The following is a 23758-nucleotide window of genomic DNA, read 5'->3' on the forward strand; positions in this document are numbered from 1 at the left end:
TCCCTGTGAACAGCAACATTTAATAGTTTCTCATCATTTAAAAAATATTCTCTTTTTCTATTCTTCCTACCAAAGTGAATAACCTCACATTTCCCCACATTATACTCCTTCTGCCGCCCACTCACTTAACCTGTCTAGATCCCTTTGCAGACTGTGTCCTCCTCACAGCTTACTTTCCCACCCAGCTTTGTATCATCAGCAAACTTGGATACATTACACTCGGTCCCTTCATCTAAGTCATCAATATAGATTGTACATACCTGAGGCCCAAGCATTGATCCTTGTGGCACCCCACCAGTTACAGCCTACCAACCTGAGAATGACCCGTTTATTCCTACTTCCTGTTTTCTGTCCTTTAACCAATCCTCTATCCATGCTAATATATTACCCCCAACCCCATGAGCCGCCCTTATCTTGTATGGAAACTTATCGAATGCCTTTTGAAAATCCAAATATACGACATCCACTGGTTCCGCTTTATCCACTCTGCTAGTTACATCCTCAAAAAACTCTAATAAATTTGTCAAACACAATTTCCCTTTCATAAAATCATGTTGGCTCTGTCTAATCATATTATGATTTTCTAAGTGCTCTGTTACCACTTCCTTAATAATGGACTCCAGTATTTTCCTGATGACTGATGTCTGGCTAACTGGCCTGTAGTTCCGTGTTTTCTCTCTCGCTCTTTTCTTGAATAGTGGTGTTACATTTGCTACCTTCCAATCCACTAGGACTGTTCTAGAATCTAGGGAATTTTGGAAGATCACAATCAATGCATCCACTATCTCTGCAGCCACCTCTTTTAGAACCCAAGGATGGAGGCCATCAGGTCCAGGGGATTTGTCAGCTTTTAGTCCCTTTAATTTCTCCAGTACTTTTTCTTTACTAATATTAATTACTTTAAGTTCCTCACTCTCATTAGACCCTTCGTTCCCCATTATTTCTGGTATGTTTTTTTGTGTCTTCTACTTTGAAGACAGATACAAAATACTTGTTCAATATCCCTGCCATTTCTTTATTCCCCAATTGTAATTTCTCCTGTCTCAGCCTCTAAGGGACCCATGTTTACTTTTGCTGCTACTCTTCCGTTTTACATATTTCTGGAAGCTCTTACAATCTGTTTTGATATTTCTTGCCAGTTTACTCTCATTCTATTTACTCCCTCTATCAATTTTTTTGGTCATCCTTTGCTGGTTTTTGAAACTCTTCCAAACCTTTGGCTTACTACACTTCTTGGCAACATTATAAGTCTCTTCTTTTAATCTAATACTATCCTTAACTTCTTTAGTTAGCCACGGATGGATCACTTTTCCCCTGGAGTTTTAATTTTTCAATGGTATGTATGTTCGTTGAGAATTATGAAATATTTCTTTAAATGTTTGCCATTGCTTATTTACTGTCATACCTTTTAATCTAATTTCTCAATCTACCTTAGCCAACTTGCCCCTCATACCTATGTAATTGGTTTTAAGTTTAGGATTCTAGTTTCTGACTTAAGTATGTCACCCTCGAACTCAATGTGAAATTCTATTATATTATGATCACTCTTCCCCAGAGGATCCTTTGCTATGAAATTACTAATTAACCCTGTATCATTACACAATATAAGATGTAAAATAGCCTATTCCCTGGTTGGTTCCACAACATATTGTTCTAGGAAACTGTTTTGAATGCATTCCATGAACTCTTCCTCCAAACTACCTTTGCCAATTTGATTTGCCAGTCTATATGAAGATTAAAGTCCCACACGATTATTGCATTACCTTTGTTACAAGCTCCTATTATTTCTTGATTAATATTCTGTCCAACAGTATAGCTACTGTTAGGGGGCATATCGACTACTCCCATCAGTGTTTTATTGGCCTGAAAAAGCTGAAAGGAAAAGCTGGCAATTTTAAACTCTAAAATCTTCTAACTGCAATATAATTTCTACCAAAGTATTAAAATTATCTACATTGTTCAGAATTATTGCAAAAAGGCCAACATATGTTTCTTTGGAAATAACTCTCATATTACTAACACTGGTCTTGCCTTAAGTTTTATAGTAGAAGAGAATAAGGGCCAAACTGACGACTCCTGGTAGATGTAAATTCAATATTGATCACTTCTGATATAATATATTGGACTTGTTTCATATGAATGGTTCACTTAAGCTTGTGATTCGACTAGACAATGTGGGAAACGTGCCTGTTTTAATCCACAACATCAATGATTACTTCCAAAAGGCGTTTGATAAAGTGCCACATAATAGGCTTGTCAGCAAAATTGAAGCCCATGGAATTAAAGAGGCTATGGCAGCATGGATACGAAAGTGACAAGAAACAGAGTAGTATTGAACGGTTGTTTTTTGGACTGGAGAAAGGTATATAGTGGTGTTGTCCAGGGGTCAATACTCGGACCTCTGCTTTTTTTGATATATATTAATGACTTAGAGTTGGGTGTACAGGGCACAATTTCAAAATTTGGAAGTATAGTAAACAGTGAGGAGGATAGCAATAGACTTCAAGAGGACATAGACAGGCTGGTGGAATGGGCGGACACAAGGCAGATGAAATTCAATGCAGAGAAGTGCAAAGTGATACATTTTGGCAGGAAGAATGAGGCGAGGCAATATAAACTAAGTGGTACAATTCTTAAAGTGGGGGCAGGAACAGAGAAACCTGGGGGTATATGTTCACAAATCTTTGAAGGTGGCTGGATAGGTTGAGAAAGCGGTTAAAAAAGCATACGGCATCCTGGGCTTTATAAATAAAGGCATAGAGTACAAAAGCAAGGAAGTTATGTTGAACCTTTATAAAACACTGGTTTGGCCACAACTGGAGTAGTGTGTCCAATTCTGGGCACCAGGCAGAAGGCCTTAGAGAGGGTGCAGAAAAGATTTACTGGAATGATTCCAGGGCTAAGGTGCAGCTATGTACAATTGGCTCTTTAAAATCTCAAATTCTGATTCCAAATCCTCAGGTCAATTAAACAGTCTCTATATAATTTCCTATCATTGGCAACATATGCTTTTTTTTAAAAAAAAGGCTTTAGATGTATAATAAAGTGACAAGGTGGGGCTTAAAATGTTTACCTACATGTACCACCATGGTGTTGTCCACTGTAAATCAGATGATCACATGTTTTATAATGATGGGAATGTTATATTTTGTAATGTACAATTAATTATTCTGTTGCTACTTGGAATTATGTTTAATTAGGCCTGTTTGTTAAAGGTCACAAAGCTATAAATCCTGAGGCCCATTAGTGATTAATTGTTCTTGGTGAGGGAGATTTGCAGAGTTTTGTAAATTTCTGCCTCCTGGTCTGTACACACACAGCAAAATATACCCTTTCATTTCCAAAATGGTGTTCGTCATGTTCGGGGGAGATCAGAGTAATAGATTTTTTTAAAAAAGTATAACTACTGCAAATTAAGGATTTAATAAATTGCTCAGCTCGTTTGGGCATCAAATACCTAAAGTTCAGTGATTTTAATAGTGATGGCTCCTTTAAAGCTTTGAGAGGTCAATGTCAGACTAGTATCTCTGATGAGGTATGAATTCCAGCCACTCCAATCAATCTGATTGCTAATTTCAGTCAGATGTCGACTCAGATTAAAGGCACAGGTGCAATTGAATTCTCCTTTCAATCGAACTGGATGGATTTACTCTGCCTTCTTCCTTAATCAAAAACTATGCATCATTAATTGAGCATTGTAAGAGCAAAGGTGAAATCCTGCCAATCAAGATGAAGTACCACATTCTGCAACTATCTCCTACTATATTAATGTTCTATATCGGAATGCTTTAAGGCATAATTTCCACCTTTCTTTCCCAGTAATGAGTCAGCTGCCTAAGATTTTGTTTTGGACTAAAATAGGCATGTTACTGGCAGAAGCTTCTAATCGATTTAACCTAACAAACAGGTGGTACTTGTTATTAGATAACAAAATACTGCAAAGTCACGCTGACAGCAGCATTGCTCCAATAGTTAAAGAGTCATCTGATTTATTGCCAAATGATCCGTGGCAGTTTGTTGAGATGCCAAGAAAAGTGGGATCTCAGTAACCTGGCTGCATTGACAATAAAGATTCAAAGGCACAAGTTGAGGAGACTGACAGGAATTAAACTAGAAATGTAGATGTTCAGCAATGCATTACAGTGTATAAAGAGTAATAAGCTATCTATCTGCATACATACACTGTGCCCAACCGATTGAAGCTGGAGCCGACACAGATGCCATCCGTTCTTCCCCCTTTCCCCCACAAAGGGCAGAGATCTTCCGTGCCACATAGCTGCAGGCTTCGAGAGAAAAAAATGACAAATAAAACCAGCTGAATAGTGAATTATTTTAGGAGAATAAATACCATCTAATATTTTGTTTTGTTGCACATTCTGGACACTTGTACTGATGTGTTCAATACAGCAGTTCCCATTGCAGGATATTAGTTTTGTTAACAAAGTGTTCAGTGATAAACCAGTTTTAACAGGTTTAGAAAGGAAAACAAAAGACACGACATCACACCTCTCCAGCTTGTTCTCTTGGCTGTTGAAAGTAAGCAGCGTTTGGGGACTGAGTGGAAAAGGGCAAATAAGCAACAGCTCGAAGAAAATAAATGTGAATTTATGCCCCATTTGAAATTACAATAATTGCAACTATTTCAAATTTTGTCCTTTATTGGATACAAAATTCAGTAACTTTTAACAGTAGGGAGGAAACTTGTTTTTTTTCTGAACGCCTTATGTTTTAATTTTTCCCCTGATCTTTTGGTCCACTGATATCATTCACCATCAGGCAAGTAACTCGCTTCCAGGACTATCAATGACTATTAACTGGCTGTGCGGGTCACGTAGGTTAACCTTCTCTCTAATTTTCCTTCATTGAGATTCGGAAGGACAGTACGGACTATTGCCAGTGTCAACTCACATTGTAGCATTACCTACTGTAGTGGATTGGAAAACAATACACAAGACCATCAGACAGTCCACTGTACAGGAACTGGTATGTTACTAATAGCTTGTTATAATTGATATAAATGCTGTTGTTTATCAACACTGCATGTTACTGTTCCGACACCATGAACTCACAAATACATATTGTATATTCTAATAAAGACATAATAAATTTAAATTAAAAACATCCACTTCTAAAACAGATTTTCCTTGTATGAGTCAGCACTTATCTGGGGCAGTATGTTATGATCACACTCTGAACAAAATGCACTCATTTTCGATTTGCTTCAGATTAAATAAAGTAAAAGTTAGAAGGTACAATCCGAGCACCTTACCATTAATGAGAAGTCACACCATGTTGCTCCTTCTTCTTCCACTCGCAGTTGGTGTATGCCGTTTCTATCTGCAAACTATCTTGTACCTGTGTCCTTGACAACTCTCACACGATCTTACTGTGTCTGGGCTTTAGGCTGCACCTGTGGGAAACAGAACTTTAAACAATAGGGTTCGTGTTACCCTGAGGGAAACCTTAAAACAGATGGTTAGTCAGCCCTCACTGCTGGCTACAAGTAAACATTACAGGATGCAAGTTGTGAGGGTTTAATCAAACAAAAAAAACCTATTAGCAACACCTGGCACCAGAACAATTTCACTGTCAGTTGTGTCTCTGCTGGAATCAACAATATCAATAATTTTACCCCAGTAACCACATCAGATGTTCCCAGAACAATTAGGTTCAACCTGACAAACACCTGCTGAACTTGCCTCAAGCAACAATACACAAGAATATGATATCTGCTGGGCTCAACACAGACTATGCTGTTACCTGTTACCAGTATCTTTTATGCAGCTGAAACTTACCCTTGTGCACGCCTTCCCAGAATCACCTTCAGATCTTTCTGCTTATTGGTTTTTACTGGTAGGCAGTAACTCCACTCTTCGTTACCTGAGCAACCAAATTACTCGTGAACAAAAGGCAGCTAGCCAGTAGAAACACAGAGAATTTTCAGTTCATCTATTTACTCAGTTACCCAGTCTTCACCAGTTAGGCTTTCCCAGTCACTATTTGCAAGGTTTCCACCGACTGATTGCCCTTTTACTAAAACGCCTCTTGTGCAGCTTCAAATGCTTTCCTGATTGCTTTCCTGTGAACTCGCAAAACTTAAACAGAGGCGAATAAAAGTATGGGAACATTTCACGTGTGGGCTATTTTGATAAACAATAAGTGAAAACTCTGTTTTATAGCTCGCTATTATTCAGTTAATTGGCACTGAAACAAAGCTGCCATACATAGCACATTGCTGCTGAAACTAGGCTGCTCACACCCACTTTAAAGATATCGACAGCTGTTTGAGGTAGTGAGTAGTTGAGGTGTGCAGAGCAGGAAAATTCCCATGTTCAACCCTTGGTTTCTGCCGAGTCAGCTGACCTCGCCCAGGATGGCAGTAAATGAGAAAACATGGTATGGCACATGAGGCAGAGTTAGGAGCTGGGGAGTTGCTGGAAGATAGTACCTCTGAGCCAATAGATAAATATACCAGATGGTGTGATGTGCAGCAATGGAAGGTCCTAGGCTCAAGCTATTGATTCAGTTTGCTGATCTTAGCATAGATGGTGAGCGAGCAGGTACAATTGCACAACTGCCTCAACAACCGTGAGCTCAGGAGGGGGAATAAATCAGCCATGGTTCCTGCTCCTGACTGCTATCCAGCGATCCCCTAATGGAAGTGCATGTGTTGATGTCAGGCGAGGGCAAAATTAGGTTGGGCCCATGGTCGAAAAGCTGCCCGTACTCAATGCCCATGCTCACACATGAAGAATTGCTGTTTGAGTGAGATACTGGAGAGCTGGTACTTTATCGCAGCATGAGTCAGTGCCCAGGAAAGGGGGAACTGAGGAGAAAAAATTGCAATAAGGGGGAAGTAAAAATGAAAATAAGCATAGCAGTTTTGTCCCATTTACCAAGGGTTTGGAATCTGATTCATTCTGCTGCTCACCTTAAAACTAGATACAAGGTTCGGTCAGATGGTGGCAGTAGAGGTTTAAGAATTGCTGGACCTACATTTGAGAAATCTTTCAATGATTTTTCTCTCTTCCAATTCTCCATCTGATTTTATTCCATTATTCTACCTGCTCCTGGAGGTGGTGACTACTGTGAGTTCAGATCCACATAGCACTGCCTGTTATGAATTTTTTTTTCCTCAATCTCATTCTGGACTGCCACAGATTACATTAGCAAAATCAGTCAGTCTGCAGTCCATAAATGTAGAAAGCGGATGATTGAAGTGTTTTTTTTGCTAGAGCAAACAACTTCATCATTTCCCCAATGGCCAACCAGAAACAGTAGAAGTCCCTGGGTTTTACCCACATTGTAAAATTTCCCGAAGACCAGTTCATGTTAGTTTGCACATGTGTAGCCCTGCATGCTCCTGCCCACGAGAGTGGAGCCTTCATGAACTGTAGGGGTTTCCAGCTGTTGCTACTGTACAGCTACTCTGTGACCATCTACACATGATCATGCAGGTGAATGCCCACATTCCTGGCAGCAGCATGGTTGCCTTTATTTTACAACATTCCACTGTTCCTCCTGCAACCCCCACCCCCACCCCCCCAACCCCACATGATAAAAGTCCCTGGAGAACAAGGCATCCACTGCAGGCTTGGCTTATGACACTGTGTGGTGCACAGAAACACCTGTATTAGTGAGAGCAATTATCGAGTACAGCATAGGCATAATGAAGCCAAGTTTCAGATGCCGTGACAGATTTGAGGCTTCCTACAATATCGGCCAGCCAAAGAGACATGCATCATCGTGGTTTGCTGCTGGCTGCACAACTTCACTGTGTAACATGGAATAAACATGGAGCTCCTTGGGGGGGAGGATCCTCAGCCTTCTGAGGGTGAGGTATGTACACGTAACTGAGGATGTCCCCAATGACCCACAGTTGTCAGCCATTCACCAGGATCTGATTCATGTAATTATACTTTCGACCCCCAGCATGAACAGACCTCCTTCCATCTTCCTCATTCCCTCAACAAAAATGACATCACCTATATATTTGACAGACCCAATGAGATAATGAGATTACTGGAGCCCTTCTCTGGCTTTCTCATTGTGATCCCCTGGCCTGTCTAAGATGGAGGAGACAGTAGAGCTAAAGTTCTGCATTGGCAATGGTATGGGAATCCTGAGAGATGCTATGACTGGTTCTGTCAGTGAGGGCCCTGCTGCAGATGGCCCTGAGGTGATATGGTGGGCTTTCTATCCCCTACGTGGGAACACCAACATGTAGGTTGTGGACTCCTCCACGCTAGCTGCTATACGCTGAAAGCTCCTAGGTTCACACTCCAATGATTGCAGCAGTCTTTTACACTCATAATTCTTTTAAAGGCAAGGTCACTGTGGTCTGCATCTATGTCCTCATCAGTAGAGAATGGACATGAGATGACCCTCTGTTCGTCCTGTGCCACTGCCACCTGCTCCATCTCACACATGCTCTGTGTGCCACTCAGTGCACTCTCCTCAAAGTCACTACCAAAATGCCATTGGGTAGATGTTCCTGAGCTGACCTTTGCAGGGTTAGAGTGAGTGTCAGTGCCTTTCCAGAGGTGCTATCTTCCAGCAACTCCCTGGCCCCTAACTCTGCTTCATGTGCCAAACCTAGCGAAAAAGAAAAGACGCAAGGTTTATGATGTAGCCTTGATGGCAACTTCATCACCCTTTATTTTCTGCAGAATGACTGACAAGGACTTGATCTTCACTGTCTTCTTTGGTTCCAGTGAATGAGGAAGACAGTAAATGAATAGGCTAAGAAAGAAAGAACAGGAAAAATTGGGCACAAACTCTGAGCTGGGGCTAGGCCTCCTACTGCGCCATCTCTCAGCATTGCTTCCTCCATATGTACCATGCCCTGGACGTCTTGTACTGCTTCCTCAGAAGGTGGAAGATTGTTGGCTTCTCCTGCTGTGCAACTTCTTTTCCTCTTGCTTCATGTAGTCTTCTGCAAAAAGTATAGGAGGAGTTGAATGATTGACAGTAGCAGCAGGACATACAGATACACCCATATATCAGCCTCCTAAGTGGATATGATTACAGGAGTTGCCAGGGGGAACAGCAGTTCAGATGTCAGAAAAGGATCTGTGCAAAAGGTAGGAGTAGCAAAGTCTTCCCTGCTGCACAATGGTCAAACATGGGAAACTCTCAAAGTACCACAATACCGTGTGGGTGCAAGGGTATTGGTCATGCCCTTTGCGGTTGATACTCAACATTAATGTGAGGATCTGGATGTGGTTTTCTAACATGCTACACCTGCTGAGGTCACGAAATGTTTCCCAGCACTGTAGGCAGGTCCTCAAATGGTGCAGTATGCATTTACATGGTTCACCACCTACTGCCAGGCATCCTGACCCACTTGGTGTGGCACAAGGGGACCCTTCACAAGGAAGAGACCTCCTTCCTTTGCTGCATTTTCTCCAATATCATTTCCACATTTATATAGGCAGCCGATTTGTGCACAATCAAGGCCTCATGACCAGCAGATGAATAAATAACCAGATTATCTGTTTTTTTGGTTGTGTTGGCTGAGAAAGGAATGGCAGCCAAGACACCAGAATTTCTTGTGAATTTCTTTGAAATGGTGCCATGGCATCTTTTACATCCATTTGAACAGACATTGTTTGGACAATTGTGAGCAGTGCACAGTCCAATTTCTGATATGTGCTACTGTTTGGCAAAGTTCCCCACAGGTAGCGCAATGTTTAAAAATCACCATTATTGTGTCATTTTAAATAATGACAGATCTGCAGCTCGCAAGTTCCTATTACACAGACCCAGATTCAACAACATTTTCACAGACAGCTTCTGACCATTAGTTAAGCGTTGACATATTCCACGATTATTTTGTTGTGCAAACCATAAATGCAGAAAAAATAGTAGGTTAAATACGGCCCTAAATAAGGGGAGAAAATGTTTAGACAGTTACAACATTTATAAGGATTTAACTGCAATAACTAGCACTGCATATGGTTAAAGGACTCTGTGGTTCTGTAAACTACACTAGCCTGAAAACGTATCAAGTAACCTTTGTCCTTGACTGAAATAAAAGGGTGACTCATTTGTCCTAATTCAACTCTGATTACTCTATATCTAGCCACCTGGATCACATATACTTTAATTCTTGCTGGCCACTACTAAAGATTCAATTATCAACTACTTTTGCAGGTTATGATGATAAAATATCCCGCTAATCCCATCTTCCCATTTTCGGAGGTTGCACAACTGGGGTTACGATTGCAACCTTGTACTTTCACAGTTAAACCAAAAATTACAGTTAGTGTTTGGCAGTGGCTATGGACACTTTGCAGCACTTTCACTCTTATATAATTATCCCATTTGTGTTTTGAGGGCAACAGTGATCTCTCTCCATCCCCAAGAGATCACCCTTTTAGATGACAGTCCTCTCTAATGAGCCAGCAAGGTAAAAACTTTTCTGTATCCAACAATATTTTGTTCTTCTTGATGCCCTGGTGATAGACAATGACTATTCTCCTCTCGTCACAGCCAACATCTCCACCTGTTCTTTCACTTACATCTCACTCCTTAAGATGTTAATTGATTTTTTGACAAGAATGGAATTTGTTCCAGTTGGCTCTCTCCCCATCTCTACAGCTGAGATATTAAGCCGAATCCTCAGATGGATGTAAAAGATCCCATGGCACTATTCAAAGAAGAGCAGAGGAGTTTTGCCAGTGTACTCTTATCATTACTGTTCACCTCAGGTTCTGCTTTATTGTGGACTATCAGACTGGAATTTGTCACAGTCTAGTGCACGCAGTGATTTGGGGATAAGGTACTATTTTAAGGATAAGGTAAATGGAACAGATTTAATTCAGATCACTGTGACTAAAAAGTAATCGCTGATGTGAATGAAGTAACGGATATCACTAACTCTTCTCCAGCTTTATTTCCTCAGAGAAATTGATGAATTTAATAAAACCCTTAGATTACTGAACAATGTGAGACTTTTACAGGACTTGACTTGGTTACAAGCTCAGCCGTTCCCGAAGCAACTGGCTTTGTTTCTTTAAAACAATAATTCCAAATGATTATTTATCTGGTTGTACACCAACATTGTCATCAATTAACACTTCCTGAGGGATTCCTCCGATTTCGATAAATGAGCTAAATGTGGTCCTTTGGTTCAGTTGTACAACAACAACAACTTGCATTTGCATAGCACCTTTAATGTAGTAAAACATCCCAAAGTGCTTCACAGGTGCAATTTTCAAACAAAATTTGACACCATGCCATATTGGGACTGATGTCCGGCTAAAATATCAACAGTAACAGGTAGGCCGAGAAGTTGTCAACTAACAATAGAGTTCATTGCTAGTTATCGGTGGTGGCATTAGGACCGTGCAACCTGTGCAATTGCATGGGGCCCTAAGCCAGTTCTGGAAATGGTGGAGACCCAATGCACCCGGGTTTTCGCCATTTTTCAAGGGGTTCCATCTGTCTCCCACCGCAGGTACAGTGGGAGACCAGCAGATCTCCCGAGGAATTAACATAGAAACATAGAAAATAGGAGCAGGGATAGGCCATTCGGCCCTTCGAGCCTGCTTCGCCATTCAACATGATCATGGCTGATCCTCTACCTCAATACCATATTCCCGTTCTCTCTCCATACCCCTTGATGCCTTTTGTGTCTAGAAATCTACCTAGCTCCTTCTTAAATATATTCAGTGATTTGGCCTCCACGGCCTTCTGTGGTAGAGAATTCCACAGGTTCACCACCCGCTGAGTGAAGAAATTTCTCCTCATCTCAGTCCTAAATGTCCTTCCCCGTATCCGGAGACTGTGACCCCTCGTTCTGGACCCCCCAGCCAGGGGAAACATCCACCCTGCATCCAGTCTGTCTAGCCCTGTCAGAATTTTATACATTTTAATTAGATAATTGTGGCCTCTCAATATCTCCAATCTTCTTATCTATTCCTCCCACTGCCTTACCTATTTGTATGTTCTTTGTTCCTCTCGTTATTAATTTCATTGATGTTTCATTCTATTGTTTGTTGTAAAGATCATTTCAGTCATCTATCTATCCTTGTTTTTCTTTTAAGCAAGTTACAGGTCATTCCACTAATATTTCCTCTTTCGTCCCCCCTCCCCCTCCCCTTTGTTCTGATTCTATTAAAATGCTTGTTCATCTTTCATTGCTTCAGCTCTGATGATGGGCAGTACGCACGAAACATTAACCTATGTGTTCACTCCACAGATGCTGACTGACTTGCTTTGTTTTTCTAGCATTTTCTGCGCTCCTGTTAAATATCCGACATTTGAAGTTTTTTGCTTTTAATTTGCAAAAAGTATCTAAGCCTGGTCATCTTTCTATAGCACTAGTTAGAACTTATGGCTAAGGTAGTGTTAGTGTTAAGCTAGCCACAAAGAGAAAGTGTTTGCATTTTGAGTATACACAGGATTTCCCCATCCCCCAGCATGCTGGGATTATTAACATATTTAAATAACATGTCCAAGCAGAAGTAGAACCTTTATCTAATCAAGGATCCTAGATACCACAAGAAAAACCCCACTAACGAGTTGCTCTGCAAAGGGACACTCCCATTACCACTACTGCCCATGATGTCATCTGATCTCCCTGCCATGCTATCTTTTGCCTTCTTTATCCTCTTGCAAAAAATCCTGTGATAGGAATGCATTGAAAGCAATCCCAATATCAGACCATAGATTAGCAGGTAAAAAAAACATGAGAATGCATGTTTAAGAGATCCCTTTCCAACAGACGATAACCATGCTGATGTTTGATTTCTCTCTGAAAAGAAGTAGCCTTGCAGGCCTTTCTCACCCATTTTAAATAAGTGAACTTGGCGCGGGGCATAAATTAAGGGTTGCAGCATAATATTTTTGTTCGGTAAGATTATCAAGGGATATAGAGCTAAGGTGGGTAAATGGAGTTGAGGTACAGATCAGAAAATGATCTAATTGAATGGTGGAACAGGCTCGAGGGCCTACTTGAGCTGGCCTACTCCTGTTCCTATGTTTCTATGTTCCTAACCCCCTCATTTACATTGCATTTCACTGTTTAATGAAGTTCTCTCACATTCTGCGTGAAACATAACAATGCTGGTTTGTTTGTTTGGAAACTAGGTATAGGGAGTTGTGTGATGCACAAATTGCATAAGGAGCTGATGAGTTCACAAATTTCCTATTTTTCAACTTCTAATTGCCCGGTTCCCTCTGGTGAAAACAGTTTTGCCAACTGGAGTTTTTACCTGATAGGTCAACAGAAACATATAGAAATCAGTGCAAGGATAGTTAGATCATCCTCCTTAAATATTCTTTATGTCCTTGTGAAAATCAGGACAATGTACTGCAGATCCTTCTTGTGTAATTGAACAGTTTCAAAATTAGCATTGAGTTCTTTACTGAGAGTGAAACACTCTGTGGTCATATGGAAGGCTGGGAGCTGTATTGACGGGAAGAACTGGGGCATTACTGGGTCGGTCTTCAAGGGCATTGAAGTACAAACTGATGTGTCAATATTACAAACCACTTTAAAGTACATTTATCTTTAAGCTTGTTTCCCTTTTCTCACCGAAAGAGCATTACATGAAAGCTGAGTCAAACTGAAAACGCATCCTTTATTAAAATTTATGAAAAATGCACAGCAACTCTATGCTTTCATTATTATTATTATTTTGACCCCAGCCTGTATGTTTAAAGTGCCCCCAGTGGTGTTTAACGTTTCTTTGCCAAGAGAGTGGACTTTACCTAATTATTGTTCCCAGGGCTTAGCCAATCTCATCTATTCTCTATATTACTACAGTGACCACATTTCAAAAGTACTTAATTGGCAATAAACCGCTTTGGGATATCCTGAGGTTGTGAAAGGTGCTATATAAATGCAAGTTCTTTCTATAGAAGGTGCACAAGAATAAACTGTCCCCCATGTAATGTGTCAGTTGGATCTGATTATCAACTTTTAACCAGCCAGAGTGGTCCAGGCCAACACTGACCAGTTCATAGTATCACATAGTATTTGCAGCACAGAAACCGACCATCCGGCCCAGCAGGTCTATTCCGGTGTTTATGCTCTGCATGAGCCTCCTCCACCTTACTTCATCTCATCCAATCAACATATCCTTCTAGTCCTTTCTCCCTCATTTACTTATCTCGCTTCCCCTTAAATGCATCTAAGCTGGGTGAATTCCCAGGTACTTTACTGGTATAAATTTAGAGGAACAGGTTTCATGGTTTGCAAGGCAGCACCTTTTTGCAAGCATGTCAACAGGAGCACAGAATATCCCATTTCTCTGATGAGGACATAGAAATTTTGATGGAGGAAATAAGAATTTGTATAGCTCCCTCCAGGATAGCATGCCACACAATTCCCTCAGACAAACTGCTCAATTAGAATGGCATGAGATGGTAACTAGCATGAATGCCACAAGCAGCATAGCTTGTACCTCAAGGTATTTTAGAAATATGGGTATGATAGCCTAATGGTTGGGTTACTGGACTAGTAACCCAGAAGCTGTGAGTTCAAACCCCACCATGGCAAGTTGTGAAATTGAATTTGATACATGTGGTAATTTGTGGGCCAGCTGCCATTTTATTATAAAAATCTAACTGGTTTAATAATGTCCTTCAGGGAATGGAACCTGCCAACCCTTACCTGATCCAGCCCACATCCAGTCCCACACTATGTGGTTGATCCTGGTGATAGGCAATAAATGTTCCCATGCCTGTGTTGCCCACATCCCAAGAACAAATTAAAAAGGGAAGAAGGTTAATAACCTTACCAGATCAGTCAAAGTAAGAGAACCAGCTGCTACTGTTGATTCATTGCACTAAGCACCTATGACATTTAGAATTACCTTCCCCTTATATTGTCTTAAATTATTTTCAATGCTTGTATGAATAAGTACAGGTTACACTTAGTATGGTCTCCCCATGGAAATGTTCCTTCATCAAGATTCTTGCAAATATTCAGACAAAGTAATCATCCCATCTAATATAGCTGCATAATGTGTGTACATATTATCAAATGCACAATATGACACATATTGAGTTATGGGTATTATTGCTTGTCATCAAAACAACTGTAATCTCTCACTTCTCATGTTCTTATGTTCTGTTTTGTTTGCAGGAGAAGTCAGCCCATAACAAAGAGACAGAGCATGCACAGGAAAAGGAGGCTCCCCTCACCTTTACAAACTTACCCCATGTGAGGGTGAATCTCTGCAAATCCTGTGGAGAGAGGCCGTAGAGGATGCTGAAGATGGAGAAGGAGGAGGATTAGTCCCAGCTCAGGAGTCATGGTCACCATTTTCTCCTGCTCTTTCTTCTCATCCTATTCTCTCATTCACTCACAAACTGTACATTGAAGCACTTGAACATGATACCTTTTCCGTTGGAAGCTCTATGTGTAGACTTTTCATAAGATGTGCCAGAAGAAGCTGAGGCCAGCTCCAGGAGCACTGACCCCCTTAACACTTCCATCTCTCACTCTATCTCTGAAGCACCAGCTCAGCTATATCCGCACAGGGATTTTAAGTAGTGAAATAGCTGGGAGTGGTTTTTGGCAACATATCAAGCACGAGAGCAAGAATAGCTTATAGTGGCAGAGGAAGAGGAACTTGCAGCCTTGAGAGCCAGCTCATGTCAGTCCTTGGCTGATGAAGCCAATGATCTGTAACTAATGGGACCTGCCTTCAAAATATTATGCATTGTTGCAGTCATTGGCAAGGAGTATGCTGGAGATAACCATCAGCCATACATGCGTAACTTTGCATGATGATTTTGTAACACTCCAGTCCACTATAACTGGGCCCTTCTTTTTAGAAAGCAAAGGTGCCCACTTGACTTAGTTGGGAGACTTATTAATATATGCAAATCAGGGTCTGTTGATGATAAGGACCCCAGCGGCATTTTAACCACTGACTCAATGGGGCCTCCGTCTAGGCTGCCTGCTCAGTGAAACCTGTTGGGAAAGAGGTATAGGCCCTAAATGATACATTTTAAAATTATCTTTGTGGGGCAGGAAGAGCAGGAGTGATGCTCCTTCGGGCCCCACAGATAAAGTCTGGGCCTCTGCTACCTCAGGCTTCCCATTCCTACTTATGAGACCATCAATTTAAGGCTGGGGCTATTTTCACTCCTGGGCCTCCTTTACATTTCGCTGATCTGCTGTCTCTTTATGCCTTTTTTTGAGCAGGCAGATTGCTGGTGAAATGTAAATGAAGCCCAGGAGTTAAAATAGCCCGGGCCTTAAATTGATGTGTCAGAAGAGGAGCTTGACATTCAGCTTGTCCCAAACCCCAATCCCAGTTAAAATCCCCCCCTCCCCCACCCCAACATGTTGTAGAGCTTTCAACAGTCCACTTTGGATGTTAGTTCCTCAAACAGTCAAGGAGGTTGGTCAGGTAGACTTCTTCTTCAGGATCCATGTTGACAGCTGCTTACTAAGTTATTATCATACAGATAATTCTCAAGTTTACTCTTGATGATCAATTCCATTATTTTATTTGGAATTGAACTGAAACTAATGAGTCTGCAGTGGACCTGGGTCTGTTTTGTCACCCTATTAAAAAAATAAGTGCAAAGTTCACTTGTTTCCAATCTACCAGAACCTCCCCAGTGTTCATTGACACCCTCATAATGACCGGTGGTGCCTAACAAATCCCATCCTTTCTGTCTCTTAGTACTCGAGGATAAATACCATCCAGCCGTGTGAATTTATTTGTTCTGAGCCCTTTTGAAATGTCTAGGACTTTCATCTGATTTATATTTAAATTGTTAATTCTATTTGGATTATTGTTATTTATGAAGGGCATGTTGCTTCTATCTTTCTTAGTGAATACTTGGAGGAAGTATATGAACTATCTTATGCTTATCCTCAGTTTCAGCTCTTTTGGCATCTTTTATGATTCTCACCTCTTTTCTAACTACCTTCTCACTGCTATTTATTTTTCCTTTGACTTTTTTTTAAACCTTTCCTCCTGTTCCTAATTTTGTCCCATTTGACCCTTTTACCTTTCTTCTTTCAGGATTTGTAGAGCTTGTTTTTTTCTCCTTACTTCACTTCTGATTAGAAGGACACGTCTTTGGTCTATACTTGCCAAACCTTGTCCTATTAAGATGTGTCAATTTGCTTCTACTGAACTATTTTTGAAAAAAAACCTACTCAATCAATTCCAATACAACGCTTTCTCCTCAAACTCACTTAGGACAAGAAGAATTCTTATTGGAGTGCCCATCCTAACAGTTTGGCGTACTTTAAATGAGATTTATGTTCCCTGAAATGCTATGAGGTGAAAAAAGAATTAAATAAAAATGTTTTAGATAACGTGAAAACCAAAAGAATAAACAAGCTGTTTCCTCATTCCTTTTACAATTATATACTTGACTCTTGGTCCTTAGTACTTCTGAACCTTAAATCATTTTGTACTTGATCAATTTCCTAAACCTGGTAAGACTTCCATTTCTTGTACGTCATCAAGATCATTTACCATTACCTAATCAGGATGTGCACTGCCTGTCGTGGCTTCCTGGCTCAACTAGCAGTCCTAAATTACATTATCAACTTGGACTTCAAATCACATGGGTTTTCCCAATTTATATTTAATTGATTGAAATCCCCTATTAAAATAACCTTCCTGTTTTCACATACCCTTTTCATCTATAGTACACTCATTGTGTTAGGTTTACCCTTTTTACAGTAAATTTGTCTAATTTCCATTTCTCACAGGATCAACTTCTTCATTCTCTCAGGTATCCCTGACATATAGGACTGCACTACCTCCTTTTCAGTCTATTCCAACTTTTTTAAGACTCTGTACCCCTGTAGCTTGTATTCATTGCTATGCATTGGGGTCAGCCATGTTTCTGATATTCCTACTACACCGTAGTTTCATACTGCCACAATAGCATTCAGTTCAGGCATTTTAGGACAGGGACACTATAAGCACAGCTCAGATGATGGTGCATGGAACAAACTATGCTTTACAGAACTGCAGTTCACTCTGAATACATAGCACCTCCAGGGCCATCTGCAGCAAAGTCCTCCTTAATAGAGATACTAAGCACAGCCACGGGTTCTCTCAGGAATGTTCTGATTAAGGGTGTAGAGTGCTTAACTCCAATGTACAGGAGTCTGTTTTGTCCAGATTCAAGATGCTAAACAGAACCTGAATTGAGCTTCATGGATTTAATTGCAGTCCTGAGGTCTGCTCCCATGCAAGACACTGGGCATACCAAAAAAGTGCCCATCAACAGGAGCATGGCAGAGGCTGGCATGGATGAAGGAACTGCCTCTCATTGTAATGCCATATCTATGCCACCTTGTCACCCTGCTCTAATGAAAGCAGCTGAGCCAGAAAATGGGCAGGCCAAGCAGCTACTGCCGCATTGTGAGACCAGCAGTCACAGTGCCACCTCATCACCCAAGAAGGTACAAGATCATTTCCATTCCACTGGACAGCCACTGACTTACAGCAGCCAGCCATCTTACTTATTCTTCTCACTGGGAAGTACCCAGGACATAAGGTTCTAAAAGAGCACACCATACATTGTTAACAAGGGAAAGCACCAGGGTAAAAAAAAAACCACTAAGCACACAAAGGCAGATTGCTTGTAGAGAATTTTATTTCAACATTGTCTGGAGAGTTCATCACTATTGAGGCACAATAAGGTAAAAGGAGATAAATGGATGGTACCAGTGGAAGAAGAGGTGAAGTAGAGGATACTGCATGATATTTGGTGGATCAGTTCATGATGCACATTTGGTCAAGACTGTTTGTGCTTGGGGGGGCCATCTCAATTTAGCAGAAACTGTTGTCAATTAAACTCAGGCGAAGAATTTTTCCTGACGGCAGGTTGGAGTTGAGGAGATGGCATAGTTATCATACAGCCTCCACTGACATGCCCAAGAACTCTGGAAGGGTTTGTAAACCTGCACTCTTGGGTAACAACAGGTCTGGGCAGATCACTTCAGGCACAGAAGGACCTGTCTCTCATTATTCCAATACAACACTTTCTCCTCAAACTCACTTAGGACAAGAAGAATTCTTATTGGAGTGCCCATCCTAACAGTTTGGCGTACTTTAAATGAGATTTATGTTCCCTGAAATGCTATGAGGTGAAAAAAGAATTAAATAAAAATGTTTTAGATAACGTGAAAACCAAAAGAATAAACAAACCCACCAAAAAAAAGGGGGAAAAGTCAAAAATGCAATTATGTCAAACTTTAGCATCACCTAGCACCATACACACTAAGAATCATAGAATCATAGAAAGGTTACAACTCAGAAGGAGGCCATTCGGCCCATCGAGTCCGCGCCGGCTCTGTGCAAGAGCAATCCAGCTAGTCCCACTCTCCTGCCCTTTCCCCGTAGCCCTGCAATTTTTTTCCTTTCAAGTACTTATCCAGTTCCCTTTTGAAGTAACTATTAAAAGCCAGGAAGTGACCTTTCAGATGCACCTATTTCAGATGGGCCTACATTGCATTCCTTGGGCATTTTTGAACCCTCAATGAGACTCTTGCTTTTCAGTAATGACAGCCCCTGATGATGTCAGTGCAGCCTTGCTGGAAAGGCTTATGTGCCCACTTGTCAAGGTGTCAGCCTTGGCTCACTCTCGCTTCTGAATTGTAAGGTTGTGGGTTCAAGTTCCACTCCAGAGACTTGAGCGCATAATCTCAGCTAGCACTTCAGTACAGTACTGAGGTGCCGTCTTTTGGATGAGACGTTAAACTGAGGTCCCATCTGCCCTCTCAGGTGTGTGTACAAGAACCCACAGCACTATTCGAAGAAGAGCAAGGGAGTTCTGCCGGTGTCTGGGCCAATATTTATCCTTCAAACCAACAACTAAGAACAGATGGTCTGGTCATTTATTTAATTGCTGTTTGTGGGACCTTGCTGTGTGCAAATTAGCTGCCACGTTTCCTACATTGCAGCAGTGACTACACTTCAAAAGTACATAATTGGTTGTAAAGCGCTTTAGGATGTCCTGAAGTCACGATATAAATGCAAGCTCTTTCTTTCTTCTTTCTTTCCAATGACCCCAATGATGTGTTCATTGGCACTGTTAGCAAGACACATTGGAAAATCTACCTTCTTGTACTTAATACTTTTAGCATTCATATATATAAAACCTAATTGTAGATTTATTGTCTTTTTTTGATCTCCAGTGTCTGTTACTGGGATCTGATTACTGCATGCCTCTCTGGGCCACTGTGTTGATACATGCCTACTGACTACCTTTCATTCTTTAATCAATCTCATCTGAGATTGAATTTTCTTCCTGCCCTCTTCTCCTCCCACCTACGTAATTTAAATGATACATGATAGTTACCTCAAGGTTCCTCACAAGTCTTATTGTTCCTGCTTTGTTTAGGTGCAGCCCATCTCTCCTGTAAGAGTCCCCTTGTCCTGAATATGCTCCCACTTACATAAGAAAATAGCATCATTATTTTCACACTGGATCACTAGCCACTTATTTCCATCCTTAATTTTCTTCTCCTTTTCCAAATACCAGACAACATTAAACTTGAATCGATGAAACAGAGACCATTGCATCTTTTAAAGAAAAAGTAGATAAACATTTGACGCTGGGGAAGGTACAGAGCTATAGACAGCAGAGTAATGGGATTCATTTCAGGTTGCTGTAGCAACGAGCTAACACTAACATGGCCTCCTTCTCTGCTCTAAACCCCTATGGTTCCATGTTGCAAAGATGGAAATAAGCAGTCTTGGTGATCGATAGTTTCTGTGGTTTGAAGCTCAGTTCTGGTTGAACAGTACGCCAGCATTTTGCACAGTCTGGTTGAGGCTTAGCAAGTGGCTGAGGAGGGGAATGGAACCACTGGCTAGTGAACGGAATTTAAGGCAGGGACTGAAAACTATTGGCTGTCGTCTTCCTGATGTTCAGTTGGAAGAAGTTGTGAATTATTTATGACTTTATGTCAGGCAGGCTCAGAAGTGGTCAAAAGAGTTGGTGAAATGCCAGTGCTTTATTTTTAAGTGTCTTCTTTTATCCATTTAGGTGAAGGTACATCTGTCTATTTTGTAATGTATGTGTTCATCACATGAGGGATGTCAGTCCTAATAAGTGGATTCTGTTTCCAATATTTCCAGTATCAGTATCATCCACTCCAAGGTCAGCTATAGTTCTGGCCAGTTATAGGGAGAAGGTCCCCCTACTCTGCCCCAACAATGTATCTGAACCGAAATGATATAAATGAAATAAATAACATAAACAACACTATTTCTGTGTTGTAACAGCCTATGATTCTATCAAACCTCAAATGAACACCTCTCACTCCGCCTTTGTGATATTTGCTTGTTGGGATCTTTCTAAGTGAGAAGTGTGCGCTGAACAGTTTTGTGTTGTAGACCCACATTCACTCGCAACTTGGTTGAAACTCAAATCTCGTATGACTCAGCCAGGAAAGAGAATGAACTTTCACTCCCTCTGGATTTGATGCACTGATTCAAACCCAAGCCCTAGGGTAGTTTGTCTTCTAATCCATTGCATCAGCCAGGTGACAGTACTTTGAGTTTATCTAACAATAGATGGCCTGTCTTGCTGTTCAGTCTGCTGATTTCTTTTGTTGCTGCATTCCCTGTGATCAAATCTGAAAGAACGACTTTGTTTCCATCCGTCGTCACACAAAATGGTATTTTGAGATTGTTAGCTGAATGCTGCTGGTGGTTGTGAGGTCCATGTATGTGAGAGAGAAAGTGAGGGCTCAGAAAAGGAAGTCGCAGAGTTGTGAATGTACAGATATACAGTGATGAAAACCAAGATACGGGTTGTTATAATCTACAATTTATATTTTAAAAGAAATAACGTTGAGTTAACATGGGTTAGAATGGGTTAAGGGGGAGTTGCATATTCTCTTCAACTGGACCTAATGAGCAATACCACCAAAGTCAGGCCACTAATTAACCACAGGTGGATCTAGTGACAATCAAGGTGGTTCTATAAAAGGTCTGAAATTGTACTCGTTCTGGGACAGGCATTGAACAGTTTTGTGAAGGGAAGAGGTTCAGTAAATACAGCAACAAGATGTGCAGTGCACTGTAATTTGAGGCTTAAGAAAACTTGTGTATTTAACTTAGAGTTCCAATTGCTGTCCTGACTATAGATGACCAACTAAATGCAGGCTGCCAACTGAATTTGGAACCTTTTAAGCTGTACAGCTTAATACTATGCTAGGTAGTGCCTTTCTTAGGCCATTACTGGAGCTCTTAATAATTGTTAATCCACTGTTTTCTGTTCTGAATAGTGGAGGAGATAAATATCAGCTTTTGGAACTCATTTTGGCAGATTTTATTGGAGGCCTATATCCTCATATGCTGATAGCTTGTCAAATATGGAGTGGAATTTCCTATATAGTAGTTGAGGTGACCCATTTGGGCAGCTCCCCTGCCTGTGGCAAGGTTTACTTCACCTTTATTGAATAAATTAGTTGAAGGCTGCCTATTTTCCATTTGATAAAGCAAGGACTTGCTCAACATGAAATTCCTAACCCACTGGTTTCAATGATCTCAAGTTATGCCTTTCATTAAAAAAACAATCTTTTCAATCAACCAGCTGCACTGAAGGAAACACTATCTGTCTCCTTTATTCACTCTTATCAGCTGAATAATTTTAGCTGTTGAAGTTGTTTTAGCCCAGATGCCACAATTGACCATGTTTGCCTTTCCCCGATAGGTGTGTTTGGTTTTTAGGCAGTATTTGTACAATTAGTGTGCTCTACGTCACCCTTTCCTTCCAGGTTCGGATGGAGTCCAAGTCACAATCAGAGCTAGCCTATTTACAACAACACTTAGCACTGGGAGGAAAATGGTTGTTATCCTCTGCACCGGTTTTCCACTATTGGATAAGTCTTCTACCCAAATGAGTCATTTTGCACTGGTGACATATTAGTTTATAAGTCAAAGTAAGGACTGCTACCAGTTGCAAGATGGAAGACTGATGTCTGGTTTGTGTTAAACTGAGACAGCAAAACCCCCTCCACCACTGCAGATTCTGTACAAGAGTATTTGTTTAAAAAAATCCTTGTAGCAGTGCAGTGATAAGAGCTGATTATTTGCCTTATTGTTGCTGATTTAAAAAAAACTGAACTTTATGCCATTTGAACATCTAATCCTGGGTGCACTGAAGCCTTTCCCATCTTCTGTAATTTTACACGAATGCTATGCAGATAAGATTTGTGGGGATATAAACTTTAGTCTGGTTTGAAACTGGTGTACACAATTCTCCTCTCTTTGCATCTACAATTGTGTAATGAAGTCCATCACCATTCACTTTAACTCAGATAAACATTTCTGGTCCGATTCATGATGACTGAATCACTTAAATTTGTTGTTTATGGGATGCTGGGATTTGTAATCATTAATTCTGTCTGTAAAAACCACAATCACTGAATTTGATATGTTCAGGAATAAATGTTCATTTTTACACAAACTGTGTGGTTTTCCCTTTGCAAAGGACCATGTATAAAAACTGTTTTGATCTACGCTTGCACACAGTACAGACATGAGATGACTGGAAACTTTAGGTTTAAAAATATATTGCACAGCATATGTGCTGGTCATTCACACCAATATGAGAGTAGCCTTGCAAAAAAATGTTATATAAAGACAATGGCAAGAAATATTGAACTGTTAAGACTCCCCAAACAGAAATGTTAACGATTAACCTTGTGTTAGTTGGACTACAACCTGAATTGATATGGCAAATGAAACAAAATGTGAGACCAGCTAGATAATGTAAGTGAATTATGATTAAATGCTGCAACAAC

General features: G+C 40.7%; 1 long non-coding RNA gene across 6 annotated transcripts in view; it reads right to left on the bottom strand.

Annotated features, from left to right (window-relative positions):
• The window catches only part of LOC137300518 (uncharacterized), a 57311-nt gene that overhangs the window by 2487 nt on the left and 31066 nt on the right, over positions 1-23758 (bottom strand). The window contains exons 2-4 of one of the 6 annotated variants that reach the window (XR_010958119.1): positions 8840-8935; positions 5270-5425; positions 4182-4283 (exon numbers count right to left, since the gene is read on the bottom strand). This is a non-coding gene — a long non-coding RNA (uncharacterized lncRNA). The other 5 variants (XR_010958120.1, XR_010958118.1, XR_010958121.1 and 2 more) reach the window with 5 other exon arrangements.

The sequence above is a fragment of the Heptranchias perlo genome, chromosome 31 (assembly GCF_035084215.1).
Source record: "Heptranchias perlo isolate sHepPer1 chromosome 31, sHepPer1.hap1, whole genome shotgun sequence".
Classification (NCBI taxonomy): Eukaryota; Metazoa; Chordata; class Chondrichthyes; order Hexanchiformes; family Hexanchidae; genus Heptranchias; species Heptranchias perlo.